This window comes from Notolepis coatsorum (assembly GCF_963971535.1).
Source record: "Notolepis coatsorum genome assembly, chromosome: 13".
Taxonomy (NCBI): domain Eukaryota; kingdom Metazoa; phylum Chordata; class Actinopteri; order Aulopiformes; family Paralepididae; genus Notolepis; species Notolepis coatsorum.
Window position 1 is genome coordinate 20,386,187 of NC_140177.1, and position 17,923 is coordinate 20,404,109.

The 17,923-nt window shown below is 44.2% G+C and overlaps 1 protein-coding gene across 1 annotated transcript in view; it reads left to right on the forward strand.

Moving 5' to 3' along the window:
* Positions 1–610: 610 nt before the first annotated feature.
* Positions 611–17,923, forward strand: part of yes1 (YES proto-oncogene 1, Src family tyrosine kinase) — an 86,465-nt gene continuing 69,152 nt past the window's right edge. Inside the window, exon 1 of the mRNA XM_084326819.1 lies at positions 611–959. The gene's annotated coding sequence lies outside the window, so the exon portion shown is untranslated. The remainder of the gene's footprint in view (positions 960–17,923) is intronic.

The window sequence follows — 17,923 nt, forward strand, 5'->3', positions numbered from 1 at the left end:
TGCACACCAAATTGGAAAGCGGTCAATATAAGGCCTCATGGAGACTAGACACAACGATGACATTTGCGTCTATAAAGTATTTCCGACCTTCTGTAAACTAGGGGTTGGATTTTTTTTTGGGTAACTGTTATCCACAGCAACAGGGTCAGGCGCCGAAACCTCTGTCCCATCCATCCAGAGCCTGTGATGTCGGCCATATTGGGCTCTAGCAGCCCACTGCACTTCCGCGTTACTTAGAGCTCGTGAGGGGGAGGGGGGAAGGGACGCGCGGGGGGGGGGGGGGGGGGTAAAACGAAGGAATGTTGATTAGAGTCTTGACGTAAGTGGTTGTAGCTACGGCTACTACAACCACGTACGTCAATGGTCTAATCAACATTCATTCACGCGCTCCCTCCCCCCCTTCCTCCTCCCCCTCACGAGCTCCATGTAACGCGGAAGTGCAGTCGGCGCTAGAGCCCAATATGGCCGACATCACGCTCTCCACGAGCTCAAAATACCGGAAGTGTTGCGGTGGGTCGGACACACAGGGGGGACAGCCATTCACTACAGGAGGATGGTTCCTCTCCTCGCCCCTCTAGTGTCTATTGTTTATGTTCCTCCTCCTCCTCTCTCTCGGAGCCTCGCCGGGTCCCAAGCGGTGACCTCTGATTTCTTTGATTTAAACCGTTTTTTCGAAACAACTTTAATCACACACAAAAAAACGTTGTCGGTCGGAGTTGTATTCGCTTATCGAGGGGGTATTTTTTTTTTATAATTTTTTTAACGGATTTTCCAGAACAGAAGCACCGAGGTGGTGAGGGTTCGGAATGGGACAGAAGACCGACGGTTGAGAGATTCCACACATCATAACGAGTCGCTTCAAGTCGGGGTGTTTCCACTGGGATTTGTAACATCAAACGCGAACAGAAGAAGACGCATGTAGCCGTGCTCAAAGAAACACAGGAAAGGTCGCTATAAAGGTAAGATAAGACGTGTTTCCGAAAAGATTCCTCGTGCTTTGTTTTTGTTTTGTTTCGGAAGTCAAGTGTGCTTCTTTAGCCTCAATAGGCCTTTCTTTCCCCACTTCGAGGAATGAACTGGAGAAGTTGGGACTTTAATAAAATCAAAGGAGTTTCCAAATCGTGTGACGTTGTGTGTCGAGTCGTAGTTTCTTTGAAGGACGTTTGCCTGGGTTGTGATACATGCTATTAAGGAGGAGCAATATCAGGTATTTATCCGGCATTATTGATCACTAGTGGTGTCCCTTTCACGCTAACTGTGATTGGGTTTCCTATATCGTCACACACTGAGGAGTCAAGCTCTATCTCATTCACACGCACACACACACACAAGCACACACGTACACACAATCTACTGATGAGACACACGGTTACCCAACTTTTGATAGGCCTCTTACACTAAACTCGTACTGTACTTAATAGAATGGATAAACGCCAACAAGCTTTCAACACTAACTACATTAATGCTGCTCGTGACGCGGAGGGGTTGTTTGTTTGCTTGTCTGTTGTTGTGTGCTTGTGTGTGTAGTGGCTGCAGTAGCACAGTAATAATCCCCCCACATGGTAATCCCAGTGAGGACAGAGCCTCAGTCTGCTGGACAGTCATAGTCTCCTGCCCCCTTAACACACACACAAGCACACATACACATACATTGATTGATTGAAAACTTTATTAACAGATTGCAGAATGAGTACAGTACAGCTCAATACACACAATTGTTAAGGGGATGCAGACCAGAGAAATACGTTCGTCTTCTTTACATCAGGGTCCCCCATTTTCAATTCATCAGGACATATGACATACAGATAGACAGTACTGCTACATCTATACATTTATGACATACCAGATTTATACAGTACTGTTTGTGATACAAAAAGAGTCCAGAAAAGAGAGTATATGACGTAAAAACTGTACATTGGAGGAGGTTGGGGGGGGGGGGGGGGGTTGGGTAGGAGGAGTACACACACATACATGCACAAACACACACTATACATACACGCACTTAATACACCATGCGCACATACATACAAGGACACACACCACACACACACAGCTGGACTGGCTGCTCGGCCTGTTGGCAGAGGAGAGGGGCACAGTGACAGGTGGTGCTGGCTGTAGAAATGGGACTTGAGTCGGCGGTGGCGGCGAGAGTCCCGGTAGGAGCCGGGCGCACGTGGCCCCCCTCGCCACACCAGGCGGCGGCACGCAAGGTAATAAAGTTACTTTAAGACTCCATGTTGATTAAAGACTAGGAGGCAGACTGAAATAGCTCCTAGGGTAGCGGCGGCGCAGGAGTGATGCCCGCATCCCGTCACCACGACGACGGGGCCGCACAAACACCGGCCGGCAAAAGTACACGTGAGGGGGGGGGGGGGGTAAGACGTCCGCACTCGGAGTTTACTGTGTGATTAGTTAAACTCTGTTACCCTTCTCTCTGTCCTTACTGGGACGTGAGAACAAGAGGTCCTCTTTTTCTGCTCTCTCTCTTCCCCATTCGTGCTCTCTCTCGCTCTCTCTCTCTGGCCATTGACGGGCACAGCAGGTGGCCTCAGTGGCATGAATGGATTCGGAAGGAAGTCTCCCCCCGTCCCCCCCGACCTCTTTGCTGTCATTGGCAGAGATGGCAGGATGCCCCGGTGATGAGAGTGCACTGCACCACAGAGTGTGGCGTGGTGATTACTGGGTTGCTTGAGCAGTGTGGCCCCCGCTGCCATCTCATCTCTCCTTTCCGACACAGAGGATTTTCCTGGATACATATAATCTGTAGTCTCTGGTAGCGGTGGCCGGTTAACCGGGCCGGTATTTTACATTTACATCATGATCATGCCTTGAGCCCGCGAGGCAGATGAACAAAAATGTCTGCAGACTAGCCCACTGGCCCGAATGCCATCTTTTAGGGTTCGGACAGCCGTTGCAGAAGCTCAGAGCGTTCGCTCTCACAAACATGTTCAGAAATCAGGAATACCGTCGGGGTCGAACGTTCTGTCGTAATGTAATCACAATAGCAGCTCCGCTCCCCGCTTCTGCGTTAAACTCAGTCTTAACTGTGAAATGTATGATATATAAGCGGATATAAAGCTATTGCATCATTTTACAAGTACCATAGGAGCTCAACAGTGCAATTTTTTTCGTTCATAACCTGGGAAGTATGCAAATTTACCGTGTTAATGGGAGAGTGTGTAACGTTATTCCAACAATCGTAGGGTTGGGTACCGTTCACATTTGAACCGTTTTATTTTTTTCATTACCGAAATGTGGCACCAGTGGATTTCACGTGAATCGGTAGTGTACTCGGTAGTACCGACGTGATACGGTCGATCGATACTCTTAAAAGTACCGGATTCGGTACCTATCCCTAAACAATGGTCACCTAGCGTTACAGTTATTCTGTCAGCTTCTTGGTAAGTGAGGGTCATTATATATTAGCTTATTATACAACTCTTACCTGGCCGATGCAAAGACATTCAATCTCACTCTAACAGCTAGCCACAACTTCAGCGTATCCTTCCCTATAAATACATCATTAACGCTACATTTCCTCCGCTCAGCCAGGTTGTCTAGAGTGTTTGGGTCCATGAGTCATGACCATGTAGCACAAGCTAGCCACAACTTGCTTGTCCGTCCGTATCAATAGAATATAAATACTTTATTCATCCCAAGAGAAATTTGACACTACAAATAACTCGCAGTAAACAGTAAACATTTAGGTAGACAAAAAATAAAGGTCACGAATAAAAATAAGCCTAAGAATAAAATATGGTCCGGGATATACATTTCCTATGTTACATTCTATGATTCTAATATAAGCTATACTAATATCAAATGTCCTATGTTACATTCTAATATAAACGATACAGTAAAAATATCCAGAATATACAGTGTATAAAATGTTTAGACTTGTCGGTCTAAAAGTAAAACTAAAAGTCCAGGAAGATAGTACTGTCACCCTGTGCTCAGTGAGGCACAGTGATGCATTATAAAGTCTGATGGCTGTTGGAATGAAGGACTTCCTGTGCCGTTCAGTGCTACATCTTGGGAGTCTTAGTCTAGCACTGAACGTGCTCCTTCTGTCAGCCAAGTCTGTGTATAGTGGGTGGGAGGGGTTGTCCCTGGTGGCATGGAGCTTAGCAAGTCTATGAAGTAAAGCGCGAAGTAAGTAACGTGTTGTTGGCACAATTCAGAACCATTGTTTTGATCTGATTATCGGATTCCAACATTAGTGGTTAACGTTACTCCATAGAAACCTGGCTCATCACACACACGCATATCTTGCGCATCCAGCCGTGGACGTGCATCGCAAGGTAAACGCACACGCCTCACAGTCAGAGCGAACACACATGGGTACGGTGGCTTATAATAAATAAACTGGACAATCATTTAGCTAAATTATATACACACAGTAATAATAATAATAATAATAATAATAATAATAATAATAATAATAATAATAAAAAAAACGAATAATTTGAATCCTGAATTTTTTAAAGCTTTGAATGTCAATATAACCAACGGATTCTGAGCCATCCGAACGTTCTGTGCCAGCTCTACTGCAGAGTGCAGACACATCTGTATCAGCCTGGTCAGTGTAGCTGCTGTGTATGTTAGCGTTCCCCTTGTGTCCATGTCGTCACTCTGTGGGGGAACTTAGGTTGCCAATGTTGCCTGCTGGATCAGTTAACGTTACCTGACTTAAATTCTTAGCTTTCAAAGCTCAGTATATTGAACTGGCCACTCTTTTGTAACGTATACAATGTTTACTGCCTGTATAATTAGATTGATTGATTCAGGTCTTTTAGTGAGAAAATGTGAATGACGTTAGTTCCTTCAACCAGCTAAAGCTGCTAAACTACTGCTATGTTGGCTTACAGGGCTCGAAAAGCTAGTGTATGGGTGTTCCAGCCCCCACTCGTTACTCCAAACAAGCCGGTGTTGTTAAACATTTATCAGATCTGTCATTTTGGATGGTTGAGGGACAGTAAACAAATGTAACTGTGAAGCCTTGTATTGTTGTTGAGCCTGTGATCTGCCGTCGTTGAGTACTTTACATTTACAATTACAACATATTTTCTTCATCACTGGCGCTCATTTAGCTACACGATCAGCCAGTGCAAAGTTTGCCAGCAGTAGTAGAGCAACAAGCCTCTCCTCTCACTGCAAGTCAACAATCTGCTACAGTAAGAGATTGATTTGGTAGTAGATAAGATACCCAACGTTAGTTACAGTTGGTTGCATAAATTCTGCACCTGTATGCTTGCTTGTCTCTCTCCCTCTGTGTGTATGTATGAGCCTCAATACACATCAATGAGAGATAGTAGTGGATTCATGGGACAGAATCTCTGCTCTTATCACATTGTTGTCACCTCTAACGGTAGTTGAACAAAGTAAATAAAATGTATTTGATCACTTAGATTGGCTATTTGCCTTGTAACCGAGTCTGTCAACAAACATGCTTCGGGACAATTTTGAGAAGCTAGTGAAGAAGTTAATTTCGAGTCGTCTATAACTCTCCTGCACCCCACTGTAAACGTTTGCCTAATGTCCTCAAGTCACCACCGTCTTTTCTTAAATGTCAACACATTACTCCCATCCTAAATGATAGCAATCTGATCTAAAACCGCTACTGGCAGTGGCTACTGGCTAGCGTTACATATATATTATGTTATAATGTGTAGAATGACGTCGCTTCTGACACACACACTGTACCTCAAGTCAAGTCAAGAGTTTTATTTGTCACGGCATACAAGTATACAATGAAATGCGGGGGGTCTTGCCCGCAACGATTGTGCATAATACAATAATAATATATAATAGTATAATAAGAATCCAATAGAACGACATTGTGCAATAATACAAGTAATCAAAGTAGGGCATATCGGTATATGTACATGAGTTATTTACAGAGCATGGTAGGACATGCTAGGTCCTGTGGTAGTGCAGTACACTGTTAGCTATGGATGAGGCACTGGGTCACGTACACTGCTATACAATGCTATATTATACAATCTCAAGTTATACTATACTATTCTTAAAGTGACCTTTCCTTTTGTAAAGTGACCATAAGTGTGAGCATGTGCACTGTGCAGCATGAGTGTGTGTGGCTGCTAGTGTGTGAGCGTGTACAGTGTGTGTGTTGTGTGTGTGTGCTCATGTGTGCTTGTGTGTGGAGAGTTCAGTGTTCAAGGCTCTGATGGCCTGGGGGAAGAAGCTGAGCCGAAGTGTCTCTGTCCTAGTTGCTGGTGTTCGCAAGCGTTTGCCTGACCGCAGCAGTTTGAACAGGCTGTTGTTGGGGTGGTGAGGGTCTTTCATTATTCTGCAGGCTCTGGATTTGCACCTCTTGTTGTATAGAACCTGCAGGGGTGGTAGTGCAATACCCGTGGTACGCTCGACTGAGCGCACCACTCTCTGTAGGCCTTCTTGTCCTGTGCCGTGCTGTTTCCATACCAGGCAGTGATGTTTCCAGTCAAGATGCTCTCTACAGCTCCCGAGTAGAAGGACTGGAGTATCTTCCCAGATACTCTGAACTTCCTTAACGATCTCAGGTGGTAGAGGCGCTGCTTCGCCTTTTTTACGACTGAGTCTATGTGTGTTGTCCATGTCAGATGTGGACCCCCAGGTACTTGAAGCTGCTCACCCTGTCCACGGTAGCCCCGTTTATCCTCAGTGGTGTGTGTCCCCCCTGCTGTCTTCTCCTAAAATCCACGATCAGCTCCTTGGTTTTACCAATGTTCAGGAGCAGGCTGTTGTCCTGGCACCAGCGTTCCAGTACCTCAACCTCCTCCCGGTAGGCCTTCTCGTCGTTGTCCGAGATCAGCCCCACCACCACTGTGTCGTCCGCAAACTTCACTATGGAGTTGGAGCTGAACCTGGCCACACAGTCATGTGTGTATAGTGAGTACAGCAGGGGGCTCAGAACACAGCCCTGGGGGGACCCGATGCTCAGGGTGATGGTGTTGGAGGTCTGACCCCCCACCCTGACCGCCTGGGGCCTTTCACTCAGAAAGTCCAGTACCCAGGCGCTCAGAGCGGAGCTCAGACCCAGCTCGATCAGCTTGTCCACCAGTCTGGTGGGGACTATGGTGTTGAACGCTGAGCTGTAGTCAATGAACAACAGTCTCACATAGCCCCCCTTCTGGCGGTCTAGGTGAGAGAGGGTGCTGTGTAGTACATGGGACTAGACCGCATCATCAGTGGACCTGTTTGGCCTGTATGCAAATTGCATAGGGTCCATATCACTGGGGAGGGAGACACAAATGTGATCCTTGACCAGCCTCTCGAAACATTTCATGGCCACAGAGGTGAATGCCACCGGTCTGTAGTCATTGACCGGTCACCTGCTCTCTTGACCATCAACCACTAGTCTTATCATTTGTAAACTCGTTGTATTGTTCACTCAAAACCATGTAAAAAAATGTACTGTAAATTTGTAAATGTACTGTTCAAATAGCTAAGAAAGGGATTAAAAGGAGAGAGATTTATATTGTTGGGGTTAACTTGTGGAACAATGCTGATGATATACATTGAAGAATAAGTCGATTGCTTATGTAAAAAAAATATATATATATATATATATTATATAGCTGTATAGTTATTTTCGAGGGTTACAAAATGTGAATAATTATTTGTATTTTTTTGGAGGCTTCATTTGATAAGAATATAGGACAGACATATATACGCATTATGCTTCAGCCTGTACCCTTTCAGTCACTGCCAGAATCAAAGACCGCTGACCGTCTGGAATTATTGTGCATATTGTGTGATGACTGAATTATACTGCTGCTACTACTACTACTACTACTACTATACTACTACTACTACTACTACTACTACTACTACTACTACTACTACTACTACTAATACTACTACTACACTGCTGCTACTACTACTACTACTACTACTACTACTACTACTACTACTACTACTAAAAAACATACCTAAAATAAACCCTAGACGTTTATTGTTCAAAGTTAGTCTTCCTATTATTCCCGGATGTCTTCATTCACCGCTCAAAGCGAGTCCCGTGTGAAAACCTCTCCTCGTTCACATGGATGTACAGGAATGTCCAACATGGTGATACATCCGAGTGCTGTCCTGAGCAAACATTACGCAATGAATACAGTTGCTCAAAGGTCGCGAGGCCTCTCCCAGAACACTCTGCAACTTATCTGATTAACCAGAACGGGAATGTGGGTTAAGAGAGTCACGTCATGCCTGTTCCTGTTAAGTGCATCACTCAAATCTTGAGATGTCCTCAGTCCCTCTGATGTACTCATGTATTCTGGAGTGCTTTGTGGTTACACTGTGATTAACTATTCATTAGTGTTAAAGGGGAATCCCTCTCTTGTGTTTGGTAGAGGTGTTGATTTACTACAGAGTCAAATGAGCTCACACTCTGTACATAACGCCAGGCCTGAGGAATACTCCTAAGCTACTGAGCATGCTCCAGCGTCCTGCTTTACAAGGGACTACATGGCGAAAAGGGGGCGGGGGCATCAGACGTTGAAGTGGAAGGTTGACCACCAGATGCACACTCGGAGTGGAGGTGGTGAACATTTACTTCTGGTTACTCCGTTACCTGGCGGCGAGAGAGAGCGTGAAGCTGGTCGAGATCTGTTAGGCATGTCTGACTCTTAACCACCAAAACCTGCATGGACTACAACGTATGATGTATATCATGCCAGTTTAGGGCATCTTGTGTATACTGCACCTTGTGTTTACTGTTTACTTTTACTCGTACTCATAGTATATATTCAGATTAAAATTATTATATATTTATTGTAACGTTTAATATATTACACTGTTTATTTTTCTCATTCTTATACTCTGATCTAATTTCATTGCCTATATTTATGCCTTTCTACTATTGCCCATACCTGCACCTCCCCTCCCCCCTCCCCCATGCTTCTATAACACCCAAACTTCCCCAAGGGGATCAATAAAGGAATATTTTACCACAAGAGACGATCATGTTTATCAGGTACTCAGTGTTTCCCCTGAAAAAAAAAAACCTGCACGCTGCCGGAATACATATTTGTGCGTGCGCACGTGCCGTCGGAATCCATATTAACGCACGCTGCCGGAGAAATAACTTAAAACTACCTTAGAATTGTTTGAGAGAGGTTATTCATGTTCATGGAGTCATGTGAATTTGCTAGGATGTTTTTGGTGTGTCCGCTGACTAGGGCTGTCCCCGACTAAGGATTTGGATAGCCGACTATGATTGGCCAAAATGTGCCGTTAGTCGACTATTAGTAAAAAAAAAAAAAAAAAAATGGATGTGAGGCAGGACAGTAGCCTTACAGTGCCTTACAGTGTATTGCAAGGTCTGACATTGACCAAACTTGATATGCATGACCTTGGTGGGCTCTAGGTCAACTCCTGAAAAGGGGGTCAATGTCAGACCTTGCAATCAAAAGTTAGGGGGCGCACTGAAATTATGGCAAGGGTTATTAGCCCCCTAACTTTTGATTGCAAAGTCTGACATTGACCCCCTTTTCAGGAGTTGACCTAGAGCCCACCAAGGTCATGCATATCAAGTTTGGTCAATGTCAGACCTTGCAATACACTGTAAGGCACTGTAAGGCTACTGTCTTGCCTCACTTCCAGTGATGAAGCTAAGCTATGCTAACGGAGCGTCTATTCCCAAAGCTAAAATGCACGCACAGAGACAAAAAAGGTATGCATCTTCTTGTCTAACTCCAGGGAAGATGTTAAATAAGCTAATTTCCAAAAAAAGTGGAGTTCCCCTTTAAGGAATGAGTCAGCGTTAATAGTTTTAAATGCAAATAATTTATTGAAACATAGAAGTGGGGTCGGGGACACACACACTGTTTCAACTCACCACCCCCGCATCATATTGTAGTCTAGTCTGTCTTCAAACTTCCACTCCTCTCGAAACCTTTTTATATTTGAATATCAACATTATCTGTGCATCCTCAGTAATCCTCAGTTTACTACAATATACTCCTCTCCTGAGTCCTGACTAGTGACTTCATCGTCTTTCCAAATGCACGCACACACACAGAGAAAGGGAGAGTACCCCCCCCAACCCTTTCCCTTTCCCCAGTCCACACTGTCTGCTGTTCTCTATGGCTCTGCCGCTGATCAGGATTAGCTTGTTAGCTTACGCTAACATAACGTTCATTTCGGGCGATGTGGGCATAAAGGAATGGCGACGATGCAATGCACGTTAGATGCATTTGACCCGTTGTGAGAAGAAGAAAAAACCACAGACTTATTTCGGCTCGCAAAATAGGCGCACTGCTGTGTAGCTCTGCTCTCAGGGAACAAACTTAACTTTTTGACTTACCAGCCATTTGGCTGGTAGATTTTAAAAACTACCAGCCAGGCAGATTTTTTACCAGCCATTGGCGGTTGGCTGGTACTTATTTTGTTCCCTGATTACGGCTCCTTTCGACCGACTAATCGACTAATAGGAGTTAGCCCTACCGCTGACACTAGAAGTGCTCTGGAGGCCCAGTTTGCTGCATATTTATTTGTACACTGCAAAAAAAGATATCTTATCAAGTGAAAATATCTTGTATTTGGTACAATAAGTCCAATATTGAGTAGAATTATCTTATTCCACTTTTGCTTATTTCTTTCTTGATTTTGGTCAATTTAATCTTGTTTTAAGAAAATGTTAATCTTAAGATTAAATTGACCAAAATCAGAAAAAAAGCTAAATTATCTGCCAGTGGGATAAGATAATTCAAGATAATTCTACAAGATATGTTCACTTGATAAGATACATTTCTTTTTGCAGTGTAGTTGTAATCAAAGTAAATGTCAAGATTAATGACATGCCTCAACACTTGTACACTATTTGTATTGAACATAGATAGGGATGGGTACCTTTCACATTTGAACCGGTACCGGTACCTGTGAATCGATACCGGTACCCAACGGTACCCTTTTTCGGTACTTTAGTCTCAAGAAATTTAATTTACCTACCTCAGTCGTAAAAAAAAAAATCCAAACTTCAAATAACTACAATTTCGACAGTTTTCGGCTTGTCATTGCTCCGACTGCTTTGTTGTTGAATCAAGTCAAATCCTAGGTAAGCATATTGTGCGTGTGAACGTTGACATGAAAAGAAAAAAGTTAAAAAAAAATAATAATAAAAGATTTTTTTTTTTATTTTTCTTTTCGGTTTCCCACTTGATTCGATACTCGGTAGTACCGACGTGTTTCGGTTCGGTGCCTCAAAAGTACCGAATTCTGTACCCATCCCTAAACATAGATATAGATGATTGAATAGATAATATAAAGGGGTGCACCGATGTATCGGTCGGGTCAGGGTTAGAAATTAACATTTTTTTTCAGGGCTTTTTTTGCCCCCCTTAATTGATTTTCGGGGGCTTTTTTTTGTATTTCGGGGGCACTGAATTTTTATGATAAACGGTAGGGGTGGGACGGTTCACAAAATGGACGGTTTGGTTCATATCACGAATTTTGGGTCACGGTTTTCAGTTCGATATACGTTAATTTTTATTAAAAAAAATTTAACACTCAAATCTAAAAGTCAAGATAGACTGCGCTCACAAATTATAACACTGGGTGCTGAAATCCCGTCGAGTATAATAGAAAAAGAAAGCAATACGCTTGGACCAGCACTCACAGATTTTGGTATATTTAATGGCAGCCTGAAACAAACATGTTTCGGAACATAATCGTTCCGAAACATGTTTGTTTCAGGCTGCCATTAAATATACCAAAATCTGTGAGTGCTGGTCCAAGCGTATTGCTTTCTTTTTCTATAACACTCAAATCTAAACATGTTTCTCATTTATTAAAAATAAAATAAAAGGATTACAGTGTTTACAGCCTTAAATAATGTTTGGCACACAAAGACCGAACTGACTGAAAAATATAGGCTACATTTGTCAAAGTATTAATTTAGTGCAAACAAACAATATGCTCAGCCAGCACTAGACTTTCCTTTCTTTAATGAATATAAACACACAAAAACAATGTCAACCATGTTTAAATTCCCTGCTTGTCAGTTCTTAATGGAAATATTCGTTTTCTGCTTGAAATTATTATGTTTCTGTCTACATATATTTAGACTAACATTATTTAAATATTGAGTGCAACTGTGGTGGATTACGTAATTCGGTGAGTTGGAACTATCTATGGATTGGCGCCGGGTCCCCACGGACATTTTAGCGTGTGGCACCGCCACCTTCAGCTCCGGTCACGTTAGGAGCAGTTCATAACGTCAACAAGCAGCGCGAAAGCGGCAATAGTCCCGGTTGGAGTTAGTAAAACACAGTTGTATGTTAGCCTTCTTGGATGTTGAATAAACGCCTATCATTGTCTTTAAACACCCCGCCTCTCAGACTCCCATTTCCTCCTCTGCTACAGTAGCTAGTAGCTACGGTGTTAGCTGTTGTTGTGAAGGGCTAGCTAGCTAACAGCTACAAACATTGTACAAACTGCTAACGCTATGGCAAGATGTGTGTAGGCCTATGTAATGTTAATGGCTATGTTTTTAAAGTCGTAATGAAGATTGATTTATATTGTGCGTGCCATTTTTACACAAACTGACTAGCACCTGGCTGCTGCTGCAGCCAGTGCAGAACACCGGCTCCGCCAAATGATTTTTTTTATTTGCGCGTCATCTGAACCGTATACGATACACAGACGCTCCATTACCGGATAAATATATATATATAATTAGTAAACTGTCGGGGGCATTAAGTGCCCCCCTTAACTGATTTTCGAGGGCATTTTATCCATTTTCAAGGGCATTATGCCCCAAGCCCCCGTTAATTTCGAACCCTGGGTCGGGTATCGGTATCGGCCGATAAGTGCCTTGTTGACTGCAATCGGCCTATCGGCCGATAAGCTCGAACGTGCCGATGGCAGTAGCCGATAAATATCCATCAATTTGTGTAGCGTCAAGACAAAAAAAAGTTCACTCGCGACCTGCACAACGCCGTCCCCAGTCCCCCCCACACACACACACACAAGCTACTGCATCAAAGTTACTACTTATGATTAACAAGGCATTCGTTTTGTGGCATTAATGTTATATAGTGTTACACGTTCAATAACATCAGCATATTATTTACCCGAACGTAGCAAGCGTTCATACTAGCTCAGTTCCTTCTGTTGCTCACAGAGCCCTGAGTTTACCCATTCTGCAATCTGTTAATAACGTTTTCAATCAGACACATGTATAGAAAGGCTTTGTTTTATTATAACATTAGTTGCAGTAAAATCATTATGCCTCATTTAAGTCATCCTGCGGAGCTAAAAGCTAAACGTCGGCCGCGCCATGTTGTTGTTCTAGAAAACCTCTCGTCAAAATCAATGGCGGACAAAAGCAGAAGTAAAAAATGTATACGCGCTTGCCGATTGGTGGTAACAGCGGGTGCAAGCGGTGTGTGACGTAATTGGCAGAATCGACTGTCAAACAAAATTTCATTGGTTGAGACAATAGTATCTAGCTGCAGCCCAGCAGGTAGACCATGCTGGGAGAACTAGTATCTAGCTGCAGCCCTGCAGAAGATACTGGGAGAGAGATAGTGCTATTTCTTGATGTTTCCTTCCTTTTTTTAAGTAAGTAAAGAGCCCTATGTTCATATCGGTGAGCACAATTTGTAAGACAAATATACAGTAGTTTCATAAAAAAATATATATATATTACCAAAAAAAATTTTTACAAAAAAAGAAAATATAAAAAAAAAATATATATATAAAAAAATTGCCACAAATATTGGTATCGGTATCGGCCGATTGTGTTAGTTGAACAATCGGTATCAGTGGCAAATTTTCATATCGGTGCATCCCTAAATACTAACTGTCTAACATACACAAATCATAACACTACAACAGCACGTTAGTACGTTACACCTAAGAAGTCTCAGTGGCATAGGCTAAATTCTGCCTTAGAGCATTTCATTTTCCTGGGCTTTTGAAAGAAAAGCTCCAGGGCTCGTTGGTGGGGAATTCACTGGTAGGGGCCCATTGATGCTGAGACGCATACAAGTGGCCAGATAGTCTCCCTGCAGCCTTTTTCTCAGGTCAGTCTTTTACACCCCCCACAGCCCAAATTAAATTTAAAAAAAAATTATAAAATAATTTATTTTTTAATAGTCTACTCTAGTTCATAGCAGCGGCGGTCCTAATTCAGCGGCGCTGCTGAATGCATATAAGGGAAACACTGGGTACCCAACCCTAAGCAGTGCTCCCTTTGGCCACATGGAGAGAATGACTCAGCCGGCTAAACCAGTGTAACGTGGCATTGCAGTGGACTTCCCCTTTAATATGTCACATTAACCCAATGTCCTCTGATAACTAGGCTAACCGCTCCGCTGAATGTGATGGATAGGAATAACGTCACAGGGAATATGGAATCTTGTCTATAAATTATAGGCTATAGATCATATTTGCCTCAAATGCTAGTCTTGGGGTCCTGTTAAACCGTTGGATAAACGCCTTGTCACATTGATGTAGGTCAAACATCTTGGCCTTATTAATAACTAGTGGTGGTGGGACAGTTTCTTGCTCTCCTGCTCCCGACCCAGCCCTGCTGCCACCCCGACCACGGCCCTGCTGCCACCCCGACCACGGCCCTGCTGCCACCCCGGCCACGGCCCTGCTGTCACCCCGACCACGGCCCTGCTGCCACCCAGACCACGGCCCTGCTGTCACCCCGACCACGGCCCTGCTGCCACCCAGACCACGGCCCTGCTGTCACCCCAGCCACGGCCCTGCTGCCACGCCAACCACGGCCCTGCTGCCACCCCGACCACGGCCCTGCTGCCACCCCGACCACGGCCCTGCTGTCACCCCAGCCACGGCCCTGCTGCCACGCCAACCACGGCCCTGCTGCCACCCCGACCACGGCCCTGCTGCCACGCCGACCACGGCCCTGCTGCCACCCCGACCACGGCCCTGCTGCCACGCCGACCACGGCCCTGCTGCCACCCCGGCCACGGCCCTGCTGTCACCCCGACCACGGCCCTGCTGCCACGCCGACCACGGCCCTGCTGCCACCCCGGCCACGGCCCTGCTGTCACCCCGACCACGGCCCTGCTGTCACCCCGGCCACAGCTCTATGTCCACATCACCCAAGCCACACCTCTGCGCCCATCCCAGCCACGGCTCTGCTCCCATCCCAGCCACGGCTCTGCTCCCATCCCAGCCACGGCTCTGCTCCCATCCCAGCCACAGCTCTGCGCCCATCCCAGCCACGGCTCTGCTCCCATCCCAGCCACGGCTCTGCTCCCATCCCAGCCACGGCTCTGCTCCCATCCCAGCCACAGCTCTGCGCCCATCCCAGCCACAGCTCTGCTCCCATCCCAGCCACGGCTCTGCTCCCATCCCAGCCACAGCTCTGCTCCCACCCCAGCCACGGCTCTGCGCCCATCCCAGCCACGGCTCTGCTCCCATCCCAGCCACGACTCTGCTCCACCCCAGCCACGGCTCTGCTCCACCCCAGCCACGGCTCTGCTCCCATCCCAGCCACGGCTCTGCTCCCATCCCAGCCACGGCTCTGCTCCCATCCCAGCCACAGCTCTGCTCCCATCCCAGCTACAGCTCTGCTCCACCCCAGCCACGGCTCTGCTCCCATCCCAGCCATGGCTCTGCTCCCACCCCAGCCACGGCTAAAAGCCTCTCTCATACAGCCCTCCACCATTGTCTCATGAGGCCCAGTGTGAGGCAGCGGTCCATGTCCCCCTAATCTGACATGGCATCGCTGTCAGTCTGGCACAAAGCCTCACATGTCCTCAAATGGGCTCTGCCCCCAGCACTTGTCATTGTGAGTGTGCCTGTGCTGTGCAGAATGCTAGTGGGGAGTGATGTAGTACACACACCGGGACATGGGTGGATACGTGGATGAATTCCTCAACAGCTCAGCCACCCAATACCAGCAGTCTTTCTTCACACACAAGAGTCTAGGGACAAAATAAGAATGACAATTCCCTTTCTCCTGTACGTGATCTAGGGCTGGGCGATATGGCATACAAATAAAATCCCTGATTATTTTTAAAAAAAATCGATTTACGATTTTAATCGATTTTTTTCTCTTGAAAACTAGAAACGCCAAGGAAATCATTCAAATAACCTTTGTTTTTATTTGACACAAAAAAAATGATCAAACTAAGATGAATGTCCCTATGGGATTAAAGTGCAAACCTAACTACTTTCACCAATCTTCATCTTCAAATAATAATACTATATATATATATATATATATATATATATATATATATATATATATATATATATAAGGTTACTCTTGATCAAACAAAGATGAATGTTAATAGTGCAATAACTTGCTTTTTCACCAAACTTCACTTAAAACAAATAAAAGGCAAGCCCCTCCCGGATTTTTTTTTGTACATTAAATGCATCAATCTGGTGCACTTTGAGAGCAAAATAAAGAGGCTAGATTCTATGATGAACTTTGTGCTCAAAACACAAAATCGACTAGACTAGTGCTTCCCAATCATCTCCTTGAAGCACCCCAGCCGTTAAATGTATTTGTTAAATTCCAACACCAGCACACCTGATTCAACTTAACTAGCCCTTTATTAGTTGAATCAGGTGTGCTGGTGGTGGAATTTAACAAATACATGGAAGTTCACGGCTGGGGTGTCTCGAGGAAAGGTTTGGGAACCACTGGACTAGAGCAGACATTTGAGCCATCAAAGAAATTAAGCAAAAGTGGTTACCTGTGTTGAACTGGTTTATTTTTTAGAAAATAAAAAAATATAGTGGATTACTATTACGACTACTACCACTGCCAATACTACTGATACATCCCTATTGGCAAACTTTTGTATTTAAAAAAAATGAAAAAATAAAAAAAAATAAAAAAAAAATTATTTCAAATTACTTAATTTATTTTGGTTCATTATACAACTGTACAACTAATTAGCGGGCCGCCACAGTCTAGGTAATTAATGGGAAACCCTGATATTTTAGACATCATTATAAACATCAGACTATTTTGCTCACATATTTAAGTAGTGCATTCTCAGGTGGTATTTGAAAGACACTTTGCTATTCAATTTACTACAAAAGTACAATGTACAAAGGTAGTAGTATTAAAAATGCCACCCCTAAATACTACTCACTAAATATCCTGACATCAGAGAGCTGTGCAAATATTGTGAAATACTTGCTTTTCATATATTCTCATTCAATTTTTTTTTAACTCATAAAATAAATTTGGGTCGCACGTAAATCGACAGGGACCGTCGGCAACCGGAACCAAACCATTTATTTTGCATGGCCCAACCAATATCCTGCAACTAATTCTACAACTTGAAAACTTAAAGTCGCAAAGAAACGGCTAGCAGAAGGCTATTTGATTCCACATATTATTTATGCGTTTCTTGTAAACACAGGAAGCTAGAGAGGAACTTGTCATGGATATTTATTGGCATTTACAGTAGCCAATAGTGCTGAATGTGAATTACGGTCACCCCATTAGCTAGCAAGCTAATGTTAGCAACGTTATGCAACATTAGTAACGTTAGCTAGCAAGCTAAATATTTTTTTTTCCAATTTTTGTTTGAGGCAGAGTGCTGCTAGCTTAGTTACAATGTGCTGGAAATGTCATTCTAGAAAGCATTTCATTGGTTGCTAAATTAATATACAGTGCAGGACCACTCATCAACATTTGTCTATTGTTTTCCAGGAAATTACAAACTCTTAAAATACCATTTTTTAAGAATACCTACAAAACCTTTCTGTCATTGTTTGGACAGGTACTGGCGTACTGTATAAGGGACAATCAGTCCAATACATGTGATAAAAGAACATAAACATCTATTTTGATTTCACGGGGCCTTTAACGCCCCAGAGTGTTAACAGAGGATGTCTGAATCAAACACGTGACCCACATTTCTTGGCGTGTGCGTGTCTTTCTGCAGACCATGTCATCCACTCCCCCCGGAGCCGCCAA